A 21,409-nucleotide genomic window follows, 5' to 3' on the forward strand; every position below is an offset into this window, starting at 1 on the left:
AATTGCTGTTTCTAAACTGAGGCAGAATATCATGGCCAAATGACATAGACAAGAAAAACATCTTGAATCATGACAATCACGAAGCAGAGAGACCTCTGTCTCCCAGGGAAACCAGGAACAAACTAGAAACCCCAAAGTCTCATCCCAAGACAACCTCATTCAGCCACAGTCTACCTGCATATAGTTAACACCTATATCACTGGATTTAACCTTGGTTAGTTTACACTGCACAACCTTTACATTTTTTCCTCTCAAGATTCTTGCATTGCCTCCCCCATGGTATTTGTGGCACACCCTATATCCAAACCATAAGAGTCCCTGAGGTGCCTTTGCTGGACAACTTTCTTCATTGGTTTCTTTCCTCAAATGCACAGTTACAGCCGGGCTCCCTGAGACCACTCTCGTTCATCTCTAGATTTTTGGGGTAAGTGTGTGTTTGGTCAACATGGAAGTTATGAATCCTCTGGGTGTACTACTAATAGGAAGCCCATCAAATCAGCTGTGGGGACAAAAGAAGAGACAAAAAAGAGGAGTTGGAGGTTCAGCATTCAACTTGCTTCAAGCTGCTTTGGGCAAAATATAACCTTGACTTCCCTGACCGCTGGTTAGAGTCACTTTCCAGGTGTTGACCCTTTTGCCACTTTTCCAATTCTTCTGAGCTGTTTTTTTTGTTGTTGTTGTTGTTTGTTTATTTGTTTGTTTGCTTTTCATCTGGGTCTACTTCAGATGGGCTGCTTCCCTTTCTTGTTCCTCTTCAAGGGTAAGGCAACTCCCTGCTGAGAGACCACTGATGACAAGTGACTCAGCATAAGGTCACCATGGACTCTCACATTCCTCATAGTCCTCTCAGTATCTCCTACATGGACTTTGGTTTCATCTTTGGCATTTCATTTCACATTTCTGTTCTTGTTGACATGCTTTTATGCATTTCACATGTTATACATTTTTAAATTAATCAACTGCCTACTTTTGTGGATTTGCCACCAATTTTAGTCTCAAACATTGTGTTTGACACATCTCATTCTGTAGTGTACCATAAGTGGCCGCGTTTATTCTTATTTTTTAATTTTCCATGCTTTATGTGACATGTTAAAAAGCACCACAATCCAGTCCTATCAGACAAAAAAAAAAAACAAATTTAGGTCCCTTATTTTCTGTGAAGTTCATCAGTGTCACAGTTTCCATGGATGAACTTTAAAAATGAGTTGTCAAGTATTCCTCAAGCAGAGAGGATCCTGCCTCTGAACTAAGGTGAATTCCAGGTTCAGGGCTCTGAACTGAGGCAGATGAAAGTCGGTGTCAATCTGAGATTCTCCTCAGGGAGCCTGTCCATGCAGGGAGAAGTGACCAAGTGCACTCTTCCCTCATGCAAGACCACATAGGAAATTCTTCCTGAGTAAAGGTATGTATGGCTGGAGGTGGGAGGAAATTCCAGAAAAGACTGTACAAGCATCATTGGAAGACCCTAGGATAGAGAAGCCTTCCCAGCGTTGACTTCTGGACAGTGGTAAATAGTTCCCTGAGATTAGCAGGAGGCACATGCAGTCATGCTGGGAGAAGAAAATAGACCCCAGGAGCCCCATCTTCTCACACTGTGCTCCCTCCTACAGCATCTGAGCTTAGTGTGTTCTCCCTTATGAAATTCAACCAGCTGGTCTGCCATGCTTACACATACAATCAGCCTCCTTCAGTGCATTTCCCAGGTGAGGTCCTCTTTGTGCCTTGGCTATTTCCAGTGTCCTGGGGGTGACCCTGTGTTACTCAGACCCTCAGAATATCACTGTAATGTCACTGCAACCCCAGACACAGTTTAAATTCTTCTGATGTCCAGTCAGGGACTATAGTTGGACTCCTCCTTTTCACCCCCAGTTCAGGAGTGATCCTGAACTCTGTGCAACCCCAGCTTCTCTTCTGGATTCCTCTGAATGCCCCTCCACTGACACTTGCTGGTTGAGGATTCACAGAGTAGCAGCCCCGCTCCTGAGGACCCCAAATCTTCTGTCACTGGAGAGCCTATTTTCAGTATGTCCAGCCTCACTCTGTGCCAGTTGTCCCAAAATGTAGCCTGTCCTGTGTCTCAGATTGATGGCATTGACAGTGCATAGGAAGTCATGGCAAGTCAAGTTCATGCACCAAATGCTATGTTTCTATTAGAAGAAAATCCATCAAACCCAAACCTATCTCCACACATGCAATAGTGTAGAGAAATTGTGTGAAACTTTGTGTGGATGCAGGCTTCTTAGGTATTGAGAAACGAAGACATGTGTTCCATTTAATGTCATCACAGATAATGATACACTTCTGTCAATGTGCTGTTTTCTACATGTGTTTTATCCTTTTTTTTTAGATTCCTCACTGCTCCACTAGCAGCTTCTATTGGGATTGGTTTATTTTTCCCATCATACCACTTTTGTTACCTTTCATTTCCTTTTATCTCTATTTGAAATTTAATTTTACAGTGGTTTCTATATGCTTTACATCATTATCAACATAGTTTGCAATGATGCTACCTGAGTTCTATTACCATGTTCCCTCTCCTCCTCCCCTCATCTATTCTTGCATATGATGCTGTTGTCACAAGTATGATGTGCATGCTAACATTTTTGTGCTCATTTCCATTCTTGATTCAAACTATGAGCACTTCTCCTGTCTTTTAATTCATATGGTAAAATGGTAATTATTTCAGGTGTTTGTTAGAATGATGGAAAGCTAACACAACAAGAATGCAGAACCACAGTCTAATCCCTGCATCCCCTCTCTTGTTGCTGCCCCTGCAGCCTTCCACTGGATACCAGGCCGCCTCCCTGCAGAAGAGCTTCAACTCTTTCTGGTCCTCAGTTCCAGGCTGGTCTCTGCTGCTGCCCCCTATTGAACTCTCTCTGTCAGGGAGCATTCTAAGCAGTTGGATGGAGAGTTTGAAGTTAAAGAATTTAAATTGCCCTAAACACCACCATTGGGTTTCAGGCTGACTCCATCCCAAGTATAAAATGCCTGGTTCTCTTAGGTCTCTGCCTTGTACTGGTCAAGTGCCAGGACACAGACTTTAAACAAACATGCTCTGTGTCTTAACATGAGAAACCCTCCCTCTCTGTAACCCCACTAACTCATCAATATAAGAAACTAGAAGAACCTTGCCAGGATGGTAAGTCTGGTACCTGAGGGAGAGCCATGAAAGGGTCTACCCATATCACCAAAGATCACCACAGGTGCCAGGGTTCTTAGGTTCTCAGAGGTCGCTCCAAGGGGACTTGGATCTAGAGAGCTAGACCCAAACTGAGAATTGTGAGACTCAGAATCATTGTTATGCCCCCACACAAATACTCAGTCACCCTCTGCCTCAGAATCTGCAATTCTCTACTCTGCAGTGGGACAATCACATGACATGAGAAGAACCATTGGGGATAAAATGGAGCAGGAAGCTGAAGACACCTGGGCCTAGGAAAGATGCATGTCCTATAGCCACAGACAGAGTCTCTGAGGCCTGTGAGTAGAAATCAGGCAGCAGGAGGCTGGAGCAAGTCCTTCTGACAGGGGAGAAACTAGAAGGGCATACCTATCCCTTTTCCTCAGGAGAGACAAGCCAGGTTCCACTGAGAAAAGGGCCAGCTAGAACAAGACTCCTCTGTCACTGCCAGAATTCAGCTCTCAGTGTATGTCAGTCTGGAGCAGGGGAAGGCATGGGCATCTAGAGCTGCACCTGCAACAGCTGGGGAGATCCCCTGCCCAGTCCCCTGAGAATTTCCCAGGATCCAGCCAGTCCTGGATTTCCAAATTTGAGTGTGGCCACCATGTGAGGATGTGCTCTATGGTGAGACATCTGCTGCAGGTGCAGGAGCTAGAGGTGGATAGGGGACTTGTGGCTGGGTGATGGTATAGCTGGGGATGCTATGTTTAGGGACAGTCCCTTTTTTTCTCCCTAAGACCTAGGACAGTCCCTGGGGAAAACCACAGCCTCTGGGTCCTGAGCAGTGAGACAGTCGTGCCCATATGGGGGTGCTGTGGAAGGTCTGTGCAGCCCAGACTCCTAGGATGGAACCTGCAACTAGTCCCCAGGATGTGAGGAGTCCAAGGACAGAGGCAGGAGTGAGACATACACCCTAACAGGAGAGAAGCTGAGCTGGCTCAGGGAACTCCCAGGGGTTGTCCCCTGAGCCCTACATGACATCTATTATGCCACCTTGTTTATCTACAAGATCAGTGACATGTGGGGTTTATTAGCATCACTCCTGGCCCTCAGAAAAGGAGAAAACAACACTGTGCAATGGAAAGATCCAGCCTGGAGATTTCTGAAATCTGATCTGATGAGTTAAGCAAAATCATTCAGTCATGATTACCATCCTTCACTTTATCTCTTTCTTCCTTCTCTTCATGATCATCATTGATAATTGTGAGGGTTCTGAGACTTTACCATATTTTCAAACTAAAATGCTAGCCAGCCACAGTTTCACAGACGCTGCAGAACACAAAAGACTCCTAGATCAGAAACAAAGAACATATTGCCACTCACAGCAATAGCAGGTGCCAAAACAGCAGCATTTTCTTGCACTATTTCCACAAAGCCATGCAAAGAATTTCAGGTGACATTTGTGCACATGAGTTGAGCACCCCAAACCATTTATTTAGTACATCAAGAATAGCTGTTCTCTGCTCCAAAGGGAAACACACTCTCTACCTTCCAAGGTTGCTCACTCTCAAACATCCTTGGTAATACAGTCCAGAATGAAGATGTTCAACGTTATGGCTCAAGAGAAATGAAGAAATGCAGAGCCCCATTAACATTTTTCCTGACAACCATGATCTATACCAACAATTGGAAATACCATTTCCACTACCACACCCCATGGATATGGCTAGACTGATTTTGACCAAACATAGCAGGTATTTTGTTTAGTTTATAACTCAAAGCACGAACCAAGAAACTCCTCAAAGAAGTCTTTCAGAAAATTTACCTTGGTTGGTCCTAGGAGGCCCCTTTAATAATTGCTAAAACAAAACAAGACAAATTCCCACAGGGCTGCAGCTCTGAACTTCAAGGGATGCATTTAATATCTTATGGTATAACAAGGTAATTATGGTTGACAACAATTCATTGAATACTTCAAAGTAGCTAATAGAGAGGATTTTAAAAGTTCCTCACACAAGAAATGATAAATGTTTGAGACAATGCATTTGCCAATGACCCTGATCCAGTCATTTTAAATATATGTATAAATATGAATACACATACATAAAGATCACACTGTAACCCATAAATGTGTACAGATATTATGTATAAATTAACATTAAATGTTTTTCAATAAATTTTCTGGCAGAAAAAGCATCAGGAAAACAAAATAACAGATCCACACTGCAGTCCTAAGAGCAGCACAGCAGGGAGCTTTCTCATCAGGATCTAAAGTCCAAAGTCCTAAGGAACTCAGACATCTGTATACTAGTCTTCAGGGCATCAGAATGCAGAGAGGTGAAGGAGCCCAAATGGCACAAGTCACAAGCAAGGCAGAAGAAAACTCTATTCAATCATGTTCAGGTTGGGCCCATGTTTAACTGAGCAGCTATCATAGGCCTGACTCTGAAATTTGAGTTTTCCATGCACTGAGCAGCCTGACACCATCTGGAGAACAGTGTCATCATCAACAAAGAATGTCCTGGTGCCATTCAAACACCAGGCTTCAAAATACAACCTTTTATTTAGTACATCAAGACTAGCTGTTCTCTGCTCCAAAGGGAAACACTCTCTCTACCTTCCAAGGTTGCTCACTCTACAAACATCCTTGGTCTTGGCCTTATGGCATCACAAAAGTAGGGAAACTGCCTGAACATCAACTTCTTCATCTTCAAATAGGGGAGGGTTAAAGTGTGTAAAGCACTCAGCCAGTGCTAAAGCATCACTATTAACCATTAAATTATGAATAATATACCTTTCCCTCAATGCACCCCAACTCTAAGCCTGTGCCCATCCCCCTCCTCCTCCTCCATCACTGCCTAACAGAACTCAAACTTTGGCTCCACAGGGAACCAGGCACAAGTCTTCCACGTGGACCAACTACTAGAAATGCAAGGAACAAGTTCATTCCTAGTTTCTACCTCATCCTGCACCCCACTGAACAAACTTGGACCCTATATTCATCTTCTCTGGGTCTTAGTTTTCTCATCTGTAAAACAGGGACACTTGCCCCAAGGGTACCCCAAGAGTTGTTCTGAAACCCAAAGTGAGACAGCAAACAAGGAAACCAGCGTTCATCAGACACCTGCTGGTCTCACTAACCCTCATAACCTCCCTGATGCAGAATAACATTCTCCCCATTTTACAGGCAAGAAAACTGAAGCCTAGAAGTGATCTATGCCTGAAGGGACTCAACATCTTGATTTCACCACCTGCTTGTCTGGGGGGTACAGAATCATGCCCTGCAGGAGGATCCTTTCATGATTCAAGAGAGAGCCAGACAGGAGCAGGCCAGGCTTGGCCAACCCAGCCAAGGTAGGGTTGGTCTTAACTGGCCAGAGTGCAAAGTGTAGGAGTCTAGCCTGGGGCCTGATCAGAAAAGCCACAACCTTGTCCCCTCCTCCTGACATCAAGTCTTCTGGGGCTCCTGTTCCAATGAGCACTCAGCCAATTTCCACATCCTCTCTATGCCCCTGGGTGACAGTCCACAAACCCATGACACCCTTGGAGGAACTAAGGAGAGATGCAAAATGTGGTTCAGGATGGCCCCACCCAGGGCTCCAGGGATGGGGCCAGACAGGTGGCTGCTCTGAGGAGCAGTTGGGCCCTGGATCCTTATCATAGCAGGGCAGTTGGCAGTTGTCTCTCTGCAGGAGACCCCAGGGGTAACAGCTATGGGCCCTGGATCAGGCCAACTGAGGACAGGGACCAGAACCAGTCCAGGGTGAGAAAAGGGCCAAGGGCCTCATGGAACTGTATATACTGTAGCAGCCACTGCCATCAGGAGGACCAGGACTATCCCCTCTACAGACCCCATACCACAAGGGCCTCTGACCCTGAGAGCAGACAAGGCCCAGGGTAGGCCACCGGGTACTGGACCCTCCTGCTGCTGCTGGACCTGGCAGTAGATGCCCATGATAGAGGCCCCAATGGCAGCAACTGGGAGCGGGCCTTGAGCCCAGTAGCCTGACCACAAAGCAATCTGTCCAACCTGCAGAGCCCTTGGAGCAGGTAAGGAGTCTTGGGGGAACATGAGAGTCTCAGTTGAAGCTGGGAATGGGTGGTAGAGGAGGAGGGCAGCAGATGTAGCAAAAGTGGTAAGAAAGGATCAGCCTGAGACACTGGCCTAAAGTGCTGATTTTTGTCCATTGTGGGTTTGTTTGAATTAATTTTCAACATTCTATTGAAGTATTATTTATCTTGGTTCCTCAGTCTTTTTGCACTAAGGATAGTGCCTCACTCACTCCCCCTAGTCCATTGTTAGTATCTCCCATTTGCACAGGGTTCAGCCTTTCCACTCCTCCTTCTCCCTGCTTCCTCTTGGCTGTACTCTACACCCTTATGGTTTGGCTGAACCACTGAAGGTGGGAATCAGGGATCCAGTCATCAGACCCTTAGCCTAGGATTCTCAACCAGGGCTGAATTTGGGGGTTGCTTCCTCCCCAGAGCTGTAGATGCATGATCATGTCTTGTATTTTGTGAAAAAAAAGGGAGGTGCTGGGGAGTACGCCCAGTGATTGGCCCATGATAAGCACATCTGCCACAGAGCTACATCCCCAGCTCTGTCCTATGATGGTGTAAGGGGTATTCTGCAGAGCCCTCTCCTGAGAATAAAGTATGGATTTCACTTGATCTCCCCCAAGCATGTGCCCTCACTGCCTTGTTCATTAACATTTCCTGCATACCAGGCCTGGAGACAACAGAGAGGACTGGCCTGCACCAAGGGACCTGTCTAGTCATGAGGGACAGACTCGTGTTCCTTTCTAGAAGCCATAGAGGTAGAGAAGAGGTGCTCCCTCTGTGGGTTGATGCCCAATCTGGTCTCACAGATGAATGGGTGCTGGCTAGTGATGCTACAGCCCAGCAGAGACACTAGAGTTCCATGGAGAGGGAAGCGGGTGGGCACCAAGGGAAGCAGGGAGCTTCTGGGATGAAGCAGGTGGAACACCTAGGTCTGGTGCCCCAGACTAGGTTCTTCTGTCTGGATGCAGGCTCTGGGGGATTTAAGTCCGAGTCAAACTTCTGTTTTGGAAAAACCAGCTCAGGTCTGGAGTCTTTGTGAGGCCAGAATTGAGTCCAGGGACAGAGACAGAAGACAGAGATGTGGCAGCAGCAGGGGATCTGGAAGGTGGTGAACTGGGACCACAGACTGCTCCTGGGCATGGGGAGAATGCACCAGTCCACAAGCCAAAATTGCTATGAAATTTATGAGTGAATTCAGAGCAATGATACCTGGGAAGAATGGGCACTTTCATGGACTATTTATAAGGGTTTCAATGTACAACAAATTCAGGAATAGGCAGCAAGTCATGAAAGAAACTGGGTTTATCTAAAGTGTGTAATTACATTTCTCAAAATTTTTCTGAAGGGGGAAAATAAAGCCATAACCAAAGATTTATAAACAAGGCCGTCTATCTAGCTCAATGTTATTGATAATGGGAAAAATTGGAGATAACCCAAATAATCATGAGAAAAGGTGTGACATATCAGTGTGGCACATCATAATAAAGCACCTTTCACAAACTTCAAAACTATATTTGAAAGATTGAAACTGGCAACAAGTTACTGCTTAATAATGTTATTTTAATAATATCATGAGAAAGGAATCAATTTCATAAAAACTGTTTCTGAAGCATCTTTAGTAATAAGAAAACTCATTTTTAAATGATAATTTGGTAATTTTTAGAATGTTACCAATGATGTTCTTAATATATGTGTGCATTTTGAAAAGCCAGTCTTTTAAATTTGAAGAAGTTTTTTTTTAATTTTTTTAAAAAATTTTCATAGTTTGTCTCCAGCTGGTGTAGTTTCACTTCATTTAAATTTTAGTTTTTAGTTTTCTGATGTTATGAAAATGTTCTCAAGGAGAAATATTTCATTTTTCTAAGATAATTCTAATAAAATAGTAACAGTTTTTGTAAATATATTAGTACTTTCCTTTAAAAAAAAGAAGGGGCTGGATTGTGGCTCAGTGGTAGAGCACTTGCCTCCCACATGTGAGTCACTGGGTGCAATCCTCAGAACCACATAAAAATAAATAAATAAATAAAATGAAGGTATATGTGCATGTAAAACTCAAAAATATATAAAAATAAAAGAAAGAAGTATATTATATACAGAAGTATAAAAATAAACAGCAGACATTTTCTGTTACCCTCTCTCTTCTAACATTTTTCCCTGAAAACCTATTCCACTTTCCATGGACACTGTCTTGTTGTTCTGTATAGTTCAACTCTTTCACTGTATGTGCATTCTTGAAAACACACACACACACACACACACACACACACACACACACACACACATGCTCAGTGGAAGAGAGTTGGTGTTGATATTTTATTTTTTGAATATAAAGTCATACTCTTTATATTACCTTGCAGTTAGCTTTCTAAGCTATCTATGATTGATTTTTCTAGGTTAGTTCCTATATATCTATGGTATTCGTATAAATAGCTATCTAGGGAAAGTTTAAGTGTACCAGAATTTTGTAATAATTCCCCTTTTAAAGATCACGTAGATTGTTTCCACTAGAAAATACGCAAGTGATGATGCATTGAAAATTTGGGTTTTGAAGGTGAGCTTAGTGTACTCCTGTATCTCTAAAGATTAAATGCCTAAAAGTGGAAATTCTGGATCTCAGAAGAACTCTTTTGAAATTTTTCAGGTAGTTCCAAACTACTTCCAAAAGGCTGTTCCAATTTATACTCACTACAGTGAATTAGAGTGCCCTTTCTCCTACCTCCTTGCCAATAATGTGATATTGTTGATCTTTCTTTACTTTACCCTTGTGTAGAGAATAAAGGGAATGTGTTTGATTTATTATTTATTTGCATTATTGGTTAAATGTTTATCTTTTCTTATTTTTTACTTAGTGTATTCCTCCTGTGAATTAAGAAGTCATAAAGTTGCCTGCTTTTTTATTCCATTGCCTGTATCTGCTTATATTATCTGTAGAAACTTAACCTTTGTTTAGAAAATGTGTTCTAAATATTTTTCCCTTGGTCTATTTTAGAACTTTGGTTTATGAGGTCTTCCACCATAAAGTGGTTGTTAATCTTATTGTGTCACATTGGTTTAGCGTTATGTTGATGGTTTCTGTGATCCATGTCAAATTTAGGAAGGTGATTTTTATTTGGATATGATAAAATCACTCTTCTATTTTGATCTATTACTTTTGTTGTTTGGGTGCATGTGTGTTTAACTTTATCTGGAGTTCATGCTATAGGCATATGACTTTGTTTATTTGCTAAATGGAAAGACATCTGTGAATATAAATGAGACTTTTATCAAATGATAAATAATGACTTATCACATCTTTTATGTGCTTCTCTTGAAGTATTGGTTTATTCCTGTATCCTTCTATTTTGTTTTGATTATTTGAGTTTTATAATATGTTTTTGTATCTTCTAGGGGAAACAACCCATCATAATTACTGTTTTGCAAAATATCCACACATACTCTCCATCTTTATTCCTGTTGAACGTTGGAGTCAATTCACTAATTCTCAAAAATCATTCTTTTGGTGTTATGTTTGTAATTTCTAGGAATATATGGTTGACTTGAGGTGAACTGATACCTTTATAAAGCTCAGCACTTTCATCCAGAAACATGACACACTTTCCATTCACTCACTTTTATGTTCACTGGTCAAGTAGTCTTGTATTTAATTCATTGAAAATCTAGAGTTATTAATTTATAAATCTTAGTTATTTATTTGAAAGATAGGTTCAGGAGTCAAATATATTTTTAATTGAAAATTTCCCAAAATTTTATATTCTAAAGTGTTACTTCTTATGAAGCAAAGAAACCTGATCATTTTTACATGTCACCCTTATGCTCAGCCACTTTAAATCTTGTATGGATTCTAACAGTTCAAATAATTATCTTAAGTAGGTTGGTTTGCTTTTTAGCAGACAAGCACATCATTTTCAGAAAACATTTTCACTCTCTTTTCTTAATACTTATAACTTTTCCCCCTTCATTTCATTACATTGTGTAGAATCTGTTGAATATTGAAAATTGTGGGTGAGGGGCTGGGTTTGTGGATCCGTGGTAGAGTGCTTGTCTAGAATGCACAAGGCACTGGGTTTGATTCTCAGCACCACATAAATGTAAAATAAAGATATCATGTCCACCTAAACCTTTAGAATAAACATTGAAAATCTTTTTTTAAAAAAAAGAAAAGTTTGAGTGAGCAACTTTCCTAGTTTCTGACACAAATGTCTTTTTTTCCCCCATTACGTATGAATGTTGTTGTAAGTTTTGGAAGACATCATTTAATAAGTTGAGGAAATTTCCTTGAATAAGTTTTTGCAAGGATAAATGTTTCCTTTCTTATTTAGAAACAAGAGTTGGATTCATATTAATATTACACTAAATTCTGAGTTGCCAAAGATAGGAGGGTATTGGGACAGTTTGAACAAAGTCACTTACCTAGAATGGCGAGCTGGGTCCCAGCACCAAAGATATACCACAGTGATTGAGGTATGACTTGTACACAAATTCTACACTAATTTCAAAAAACCTAGGTGCATGTCTTTAATACATCCATTGTCAAATAGTCCTGATGCTAAGGTTAAAATCATGGTGATCCCAATGCAATGCATAATCTTCCAATGTACTTTATTTTTAAAGATAAAATCACATTTGGCAAAGACACCATCAATTCTTACAGTATAACTTCTGTAATTTTCTTTTGACTATCTTAATGGTCTATTGTGTTGTGGTATAAGGTCTAGGAGACACAAGGTGATTCAATCAGGGAAAGCATTCTAAGATGACTCCAGGCCACTGACTTGGAGACAAATTGCTGAAATGAAGACACTGCAGTGGATCAGATTTTCAAGGAAATGTATTTAGTTGAAAGCCGTTGAGTTCCAGGTGCCTGCCAGACATTCAAGCAAAGATAGGTTCAGGAATCAAAATAAATGTAGATCTGGATTTGAGAAGAAATTTCAGAGCAAGAAATAGAGATCTGAGATCCCTGGGCAATTGTGGAGTGCATCATAAGAGTCAAATCAAAGACAGTGGGAAGAGTACAGAGGAAAACCACGTGGTCATGGTTTAGGGTCATCAGCTATGCATGGGTCAGAAAGAAAAGAAAGCTATAGGGACAAGAGAGTGGACCATCTCCATAACCAAGGAGAAAGGAATTTCCAGAAAAAGGGAACTCCTGCAGAGACCCCAGGTTACTGGGAAAGACCTACAGATTGAGACAATGGCCTTTTAGACCAAGACTTGAGAAGTTTCAGGAAAATATGAGGGTGAGAGCCAAGGGAATCCTACCATGTTCTAGAATGCAAAACAGTTCCTGGTGTATCTGGGTGTTTCATAGACATTTTGGATGGATTAATGGATGGATGGATGGATGGATGAATAGATGGATGCATGGATTAATAAATGGAAGTATGAATGAATACAAAGAGTGGTCTGAGAGATCAGGGAAGGTTTCATGAATGTGGCGGGACTGCACTATGTCTTCATGGTAGAAGAAGTAGAAGAGTCTTCATATGGAAGTTCCTTAAGTCAGGCATGACCCAGTGTCTGTGGGTCCAGCGAAGAAACTTTCAGGATTGGAGGACTGGGTATTTGTCTAAAGGAGATTAAGAAGTTCTAAAATGAGGCCAGGAAAGGTTGAACAGGTCCAAGCCAGCTCAGGACTCTCTCCCACATCACATAGCCACTTCAGAATACGCTCCACTATGGGATTCTTGGCAGTAACTATGCTTAGCTTTTCTGTCAGCACTGAGAACCTCAGAGATAGGGGACAAACAAAGGATATCTTCAAAGCCATGTGCAATGCATGCCTGGGACAGGGCGATGAGTGTCTGGAGAACAGTCAACAACCTGCAGTACGCCAAGGACACAACCCCACCCATCACACCCAATAGTTTCCACTCTTGCCCAGCACCTAGGGGGCAGATCCCAGGTGCTGACGCTGTGGGTTTTAGTTCAAGCCTCAATCACTGTGGTATGTCTTCGGTAGTGGGACCCGGCTCACTGTTCTAGGTAAGTGGCTCTTCTGACTTTTCTCACTCTGTCATATACCACTCCTGTCTTGGGAAATTCTATTTTCTCTCCTTAAGGGCTTCCTACCTTCTTCCCTACCCTGTCTTAAGGAAAGACCACTTACCTTTCTCCATGGAATATAGGGGAGGTTGGTGGTCATGTGGTAGCCAGCAGGAAGGATTGATCAACAGAAGAAGCCACCTTCAGATTCCAACAGTTGGATATGGCCTTGTCCTGGAAGCTTGGGCTGAAGACAGGGAGAGTGAGAAAAGTCAGAAGAGCCACTTACCTAGAAGGGAGAGTGGTCCCTTTCCCTCCTCTGAGGCTGAAGACCATGTGGTGACCAGAGTCCAGGTCTAATTAGAAAGCACTAGGCCATAGTGAGAGTTCACAGGAGCTCAGAATCTAGGCTGAGGGCTGAATGTTCATCCAGTTTTGGAAGGCTTCACATAATACTCAGTGACAAGACTGGAGTAGAAACCCTAGCCCCTGGGCACTCAAGAGGTTATCCCAAATAGACACCAACACAAGACAGATAGAGAGAGATCTGGCTCACTCTAGGGTGCACCTATCTGGTCCTCTAATGGGCCAAGTGGGCAGAGGGATTCAGAGCCAGATTAGACTAAGCAAGATGACCAGAGTCCAGCCCTGGGAGGGTGGTCCTCAGAAAGAAGCAAAGACTCCTCTGTCCTTGGAGCCCCTTTACCACAGGGAATGACACCTTGATTATTCTTGCATCAGACTCCTGCCTTCCTTAAAGCACAAGTTAAATTCAGGAGATGATAAATGAGAAAGCAATTGGAAGTCTCAGAGATCTATTTGGCCGCTAGGTGAATTCAAGGGTCCTCTTGGGGCTGGAGAAGGTGGGGACTGGGATGATACATGCAGTTGTTTGGCTGGCAGTATCTGCGCCACAGGTACAGGGCCATGCCCGTGCCTCCTCAGGGGCACTCTTCTCCGGAAAGAAAGGCAGTGGCTGGCCCCCATACAAATGCCCCACATACCACCAAGTTTGGAGCAGGGTGGTAGCCTCCCTGGGCCTCTGAAGGGGAAAGCAAGGGCATTAGATAGGGGGTGCACCAGCAGGTGAGCAAGTGCGGATGGCATCTCTAGGATCTCGCTTGCTAGGGCTGGGTAAGAACACCCTGTCCTCTCTTAAAGACCAGTGTTTGCATCTAGTTTTGCATCCTCCTGAGCCTGGTTGGAGGTGCTACCTGGTAGGCTGCAGCGAGCACCAGGACCCTGGAAGGAGCAGGATCACCAGATGGGCCAATGCAGCCACAGACCAGTGCTCCTCTCCCAGTGGGTGATCAAGTTGGGGTTGGGTTGCCAAGTACATGGTCCTGGGGCCCAGTGTCTAGGTCCTCCCCCATGCCACACGGCTGAATTGGCACTTATCTTGAACCTTCCTCTGGAGTGGCCAGGACAAGAAGCTCCTCCACTTCCTCAGTTTAGTGAAATCATAGTGCTTTTGGGAAAATGGCAGGGAAATGGGTTTATGTCCCCCACCATAGGCCTTCACACAGGTTCTCAGGCTGGGAAATTCTCAGCGTCCTCTTTCAGTTCCCATTTCCTGCTACATGGGAAAGAAAAATGGACACCCTGCTAGATCATGCCTGCCTCTAGCGTCAGGGTACTGACTGCCTGGTCCTGGAGCCTGGGATTGGCCAAGCTCTTTATTTTCTAATAACAAAGGTAAACAGTCTTTATTGCTTATTTTATCTCTTATTAAATAAGCAATTCACAAAAAAATAAGCAATTCATGCTTATGATAGATAAGTTAGAAAGTACAGATCTGCAAACAAAATTAAAAACAGCCCATAACAAAGGATTCCAGCAACCAAGGGACCCTCACCATTGTCATTGTGGTGCACCATCTTTATGTTTTACTTCTAGTTGGGCTCTGCCTCCCACCTTCCTATACAAGAGACAGCTTAGGAATGCTTAGGGGGTGAGGGATTCTCAAGAACTTAATTTTGACATGCTATGGACAATTAGGGTGGGAACATATTAGCTTTAAAAGATTTCAGATTTCTTAAGATTTGGAGGTCTTAAGAGATGACATGGTGAACTCAGGAAATAAATATTAAAAAATGTGAACTCAGATTTGACCAGAATTCCTTGGAAGGTAACCTTATATTTGAATGTATGGATGGTGTTGTGCACAAGTGTTGTGCAGTCATTTAAAAGAAATCTATGTTGTGGTGGTCACAAATATACACCTATAGGATGAACTTGCAAATACACTAAGCCACATGAAAGCCTCATTTGGTTTGTCAAGATCATGCTAATTCACAAAGACCCATCTTTCCCTCTCCTTAGAAGGAACAGAACCTGAGTTCTGGAAACTGCCTTTGAAGACTCAAAATTCGCCTTGCACGTTAAAAAAAAAAAAAAAAAAGTTCTTGAATTTGACTGAAGAATTTTAGTTAAAAATTGACTTGTAAATGTGGAAGCACAATATAGTAATATGTATTTCTCATATTATGCATAATATAAATATGTAATTGCTTCTAATTATCAAGTTAAATTTCATAAGTATGTATTTGAACTCATTAAAAAGTTTACATCATCAGGACAAACTCCCATTTTTATTTTCTAGCTGGGAAATATTTTTTATGCCCACACTAAAAATTTCTCTTAGAATTGGGTTCAGCTTTTATTTGGATAGTAATGGTTTTATATACATTTTTTTAAAAAAATCTAGAGTTACTTGCACATATCATCTAATCAACCTGTTTTTAAATTGAAAGTGATGATACACACACACACACACATACACACACACACACACACACACACACACTCACACACATACATGGATCAGGTGTTATTTTTGCCCATTTTCAGCATGGGGAAACAGAAGCACAGAGAAGATATAAAACATGCCCAGGACCCATGGTGGCATTTCCTACTGAATGTTTGGGTCTCCTCCAAATTTATATATTGAAGCCCTAATGCCAGTGTGATGGCATGAAAAGTGGGACCATTGGGAGGTAATCAGGTTTAGATAGGCCAGGGGGGCATGGCTCCCAAGATGAGATTAGTCTTCTCAGAAGATGAAAAACAGATCAGAACTTACTTGCTCGCTGCCAAGTGAGGACACAGTGAAAAGGCAGCCAGCAAGAAGAGGGTCTTTTCAAGAACTCAGTCTATCAGTACCTTGACCGTGAACTTCCCACCCTCCTAGGTGGGGAGAAATAAATAATTGTTTCTTAACCTTCCCAGTTAAGAGTATTTTGTTGTAGCAGCTAGAACTGACTAGTGCAGCCAGTGAAGGGAATTTGTGAATATTAAAATGAAATACTATATGTAAAGTGGTCCATGAATATTAGCTATTGCATTACCTTCATCATCATTACCATTTTCATAACCAAATGTCACAGGAGCTATTTTCACACCTAATTCAATTCCAAAGGAAGCCACTGAACTTTGATCCAGCAGATAGAGGCGACTGACTACTCCAGATGAGATTTGCAGGTAGCTTGTGGCTATTTTAAGATGAAGATGACTTCTAAATTTTAGTTAAAAATTGACTTCTACCTAGAGCTTTGGCTGCTCTATAAGTGAGTTTTCTGGGCCATCATGAGATTTATACCCCTTGTCCAGTCGATACCACCCCCCCTTTAGAGTGGCCAAGTCAATCTTGACCAGTCATTTACATCTTGAGCCATTCTGAAATCCATGTGGATTTTCTCTTCCTCAGAGGCCTGTAAAAACATGAATGACAGGTGATGTCACTGAACAGGAGTGGAGAGCTCAAAGAGCCTGGGAAGGAGACAATCAATCAGAGGAAAGATGATGCCAAAGGTGGAGGAGGCCGACCTGTGTCCAGGATGCTGTGAGCAGAACCAGCCAGAGTTCCTTCTGGAACTTGCTCAGGATGGAGTCTTGTAAGAGAGTAGATGTGGTCAGCCATGAGCTGTGTGGAAGGAGGATGGATTTTGGATTCTGGTAGAACTAGATTTATATTTCAGCTTTACAAATTTATAGTTAAGAAAACTGAAGAATTAGGTTCAATTCCCCGAGATTCAGTCTTCTCAATGAACCCTCTCCACAAAGATAAGGTGAAGATGTCATGAGGTTACATTTACAAAGTACCTTTTTTTTTTTTTTTTTGGCAATAGGAGGCTGGAAAGCACAAGAAGAAAGGGTTGTGGAGCCAGGAGGAGCCAGTTGAAATTCTGTCTTTTGGGCCTCCTACCTGATTGACTTGAGCTCAGTTTCTTCGTATTGGAATAAAAACAGAACATCCAGCCCCGATTGGTTTTAGTCGCTACATGAGGTTACACACGCAGAGAGTTGAGCACAGGGCACAGAGCAGAGTATGAGCTCGGCAAAGAGAAGGTGTTGCTTTGTAAATCTGGTTCTTATCCACCCCAAACTGCGCCCAGAGGAGAAGTGTTCAATCCTGTTGACTCAGTTCCATGATGGAATGTTGGATTCTTCAGGGTCCTAGCAAGAAACCGTTGTCATCGTCACAGTGGGTAAGATGAGGAATGTGGAATAAGTGATAACACAAATATATTAAAGTAATGCAATCTCAAATAAAAATAACGCATGCATGAATTATTTACAGGTGCAGGCAGTACCTGACTGAAGACAGTTTGACTTAGGAATTTTTTTTTCCTTAAGCAGTTTTCATTATACTCAAGATATTAAGACAAGTACAAAAAAGCTTGTAATCTGGATACTGTATCAGTCAATAAAAAAGGAGAAACCACTACAGTGTGACGAGATATATACAAAGGACCAAAATATAGAGCTCTGACAGCTAACAGACAATTTGAAATGAGGAGGTTGTTTTCTTTTAGAAACGCTAAATTTTCTTGAAACAGGACAAATAAAATATAGGGCTCTAAATTTACATAATCATGAAAATAAAGAAGAGCCTCTTAACACTTACATTATTAGCATAACAAACTCCATTGCTTCTATTTAACAACTTTAGCCAACACAGGCCACTCCCTTTCCTAGTTTAAAGGACAATCTCCTCTCAGGAATACTGGTGCAGCAAAACCTTGAAGTCACAACCTACAGAGAAATTAACACCTTGTCAATCTAGATATAACAATGGCACCCATTCTTCACAGGAACTTCTGCCGAAATGAAACTCCTTGGCTGGCAGGATAAGGTTATGCCATAGAACCTTCTCCCCAAAGCCACAAATCCCCTTCTATGACCTGTCCCTGCTACCCCTATCTCCCCTTCCCCACACTTACATTCACCCTCCCCTCAAAACAGCGCAGTGCATGGTAGCCTTCCTAGAAAATTGTTTTGGCGAATGTCCCAGCACAATATGCTTTTTAAAAACCCACCTCTGAATACCACAAGTAATGGAAATGAATTGTGTTCTTGCACTTCATTTTAAGCCTTCACTAAGTCAAAATGGTGTGCTCCAAGTATTAAGTTTTTGTTGTGTGTATGTGTTTTTAAAATATATATATATATATATATATATATATATATATATATATATATATAGATGCTCTGAGATATAATGAGAGAGAACAACTCAGTTTCCCCTAACAGAGGGTCAAAGGGGAAAGAGATACAAACTGGGCCCCTCAGTTTGGCTAAACTTCCAGCCCTCTTCTTGGCTTGTTTCTTTCACAGGAACTAATAATTGCTCCTCAGCACTGATACAGGGACTGCCCTGCAAAGCCTGTGACCCTGGTCAGAGTCCATCTGCAACAACCCTGCTCTGTAAAACCAGCCCAAGAGTTTTTACCACATGGAAATTCTTCAGCCCTCAAGTTCACTCAAACTTCCTTAGTGTATTTTAGTGTAGATGCTTAAAATTTGGCATCTATTAAGTGATAATTAGCACAGTTTCATGCACAAATATTGATTTGCATGTGGACCACAGCCCTGGATGTGTCAGCCAACCTGCACCATTTTTAGGCCAGCATTACTCCCACAAAGAAGCTATAGAAGCAGCATCTGGCTGAGGCTGGCTCCCCACCAGGTCCTCCACAGATGTGCTGCTGCCCTCTGTCCCCCATGCGGCAGACCCAGGCCCCAAGGTGCTGGAGCGTGGCCACTCATGGATCCAGTTCAAGATCCTTTCCAGGTTCTTCAGGGCTGCCTGTACTCGCCCTTTGCCAGGGCCTGTTTGGCCTGCAGATCATCCACAGTCTTCTCCAGTAGTTCAGGCTGCACAGAGTAAGGTTTGGACTTATCAAGGGCCCTCTTGAGCTTCTCCTCCAGCTGTCGCATTCAGTCTATGGCAGCGTCCTACCTGGCTGCAGTCTCCTGATGAGCCAGCTCTCTCCTCCTCTTGGCCTGTTCCACCTCCAAGATTCACCGTCTCCTGCCAGGAGGAGTGGAACTGCCCCTGGTCATCCTCCAGCAGCACTGCTTGGCCAGGGAGAGGGTCTCTTTGGCAACAGGGAGCACTTCTATGGCCCTCTGGAAGCCCCATGTGGCTGCTGAGCTTCCAGCTGAGCCAGCCTCCCAGTCTGGCTGTGAGTTCTCCCTGGCTTGGCCAATTTTCTTCAGCAGTTTCATCCAGTTTCAATGTTGCCTCAACCAGAACAGAGCAGAACTTGTGACAGCATCCTCAAGTTCAGCCTCCCATCTGTTGACGGCATCCGTGGATTCATGTAAGTGCTCAAGTTCTCCCTGGATCCGGGGGTCCACCTCTTCCTCCTCTTCCAGTCCCTGCTCCATTCCCTTCTCCTCCCCCTCTTCCACGCTCTCTCCTTCTTGCCCATCAGGTGGCAGGAGCTCCTCCAGCTCCTCCAAGCAGCTCTGCTTCAGTGCCCTGTCCACAGCTAGTGTTCTAGTGTTTCTTTCTGAACCATGTGACATTGAGGTAGGTGTCTCCCAGAAGAACAGACAGGGTACATCTTCACCTTACTGGTTTAGGACAAGGCCAAAGGACTTGCTCAGATCAATAGAACTCAGTGAAGGGTGTGATATAAGCAGGCGCCAGACCTGGCCTGGCATGCCACACTCTTCCTTTTATGCTTCTGTCATTTGCCATGAGAAGAACATGCTCTGATGGATCCAGAAAGAGGAGACCCACGAGGGAAATCTAAACCCAGCTGGCCGCCTGGACCAAGTTTAGCCAAGACCAAGAGAAAGGCAAAGCCCACCTGCAAAGTCACAAAATGTCTGTTCTAGAAGCCACTGAGATGTTGAGGTTGTTGGCTACTCCATGAAATTGACAATACAGCCCTCGGGATCACAGGGGATAATCAGAGGTGTGTTCCTGAACTGGACTGTCTTGACAGGAGCTGTGACATCAGCACAGGGGGCTCAGCACCATTACCCAACTCTCCTCGTCTCCCTTGCAGGTGACTCTCTGACTGACCCAGTTAGAAGTCAAGAGCAAAGGAGGTACTGACGGGGTTAGGAAAGCTCAGCACTCACCCTCAAGGACCCAGAGTAGGATGCAGAGGTGTGGTCAGAGGGTACAGATGGGCAAATGGAATTTGCCCAGCACAATTAAGAAGGTAGAGAGAAACTTGGGGCTCTTGGGCCAGTAACACCCCTTTGGCTGTGTTCTTCCCAAGCGTTTATTTCCTCAGTGTTCCTGGTGTTACCACGTTCAGGCCTATGCTTGGGAACATTGGGGGAATGGAGTTCAGTGGAGTTAGCCAGAATGGTCTCTTGAACAATCCTACAATTATTTTGTAACCAAGTTACAGATTTTTTTTTAATTGCAGTGGAAAATATCATGCTTGTTATGGACTGGGTATCTGTGTCCTCCCATAAAACTAGTATGCGGAAGCCCCAATGCCCTGCTGGTGATGAGGTCATGAGGATCAGGGCCTCATGAGGAGGATTAGGAACCCCGGAGAGCTCTCCAGCCCTCTTTGTGCTGTTGGAGGATGCAAGGAGAAATGGGGATTCTGAAACTTAAAAGACAGCCCTCACCAGAATCCACATCCTGGCATCTTGATGGCAGACTTCCAGGTTCCCAAACTGTGAGAAATAAAGTCCTATTGTTGACAGGCTTCCCATTCTATTGTACTTTGTTGGAGTCTGTACCCAAGTTAGACAGTGCTGATCCATACTGTTCCCCTCTATGTAAATCCACACAATTCTCCAGGCACACAAACTGAAAAGTAATCGATCTGCTTCTTCACATAAAAAGCAAACACTTCCCATGTCAATAAACAGAGAAAGATCATTGATCCCCTATCTACAAAAGGATTTCATGAGTATGAATGCTCTGTAACTTATATGATCTTCTATTATTGAATATTTGGGTTGATCGCAATTTTGCTA

General features: G+C 43.1%; 1 pseudogene; it reads right to left on the bottom strand.

Annotated features, from left to right (window-relative positions):
* Positions 1 to 19,082: 19,082 nt before the first annotated feature.
* LOC144368226 (SH3 domain-binding protein 5 pseudogene) lies at positions 19,083 to 19,984 on the bottom strand (annotated as a pseudogene).
* Between the last annotated feature and the right edge of the window lie 1,425 nt (positions 19,985 to 21,409).

The sequence above is a fragment of the Ictidomys tridecemlineatus genome, chromosome 2, assembly GCF_052094955.1.
Source record: "Ictidomys tridecemlineatus isolate mIctTri1 chromosome 2, mIctTri1.hap1, whole genome shotgun sequence".
Classification (NCBI taxonomy): Eukaryota; Metazoa; Chordata; class Mammalia; order Rodentia; family Sciuridae; genus Ictidomys; species Ictidomys tridecemlineatus.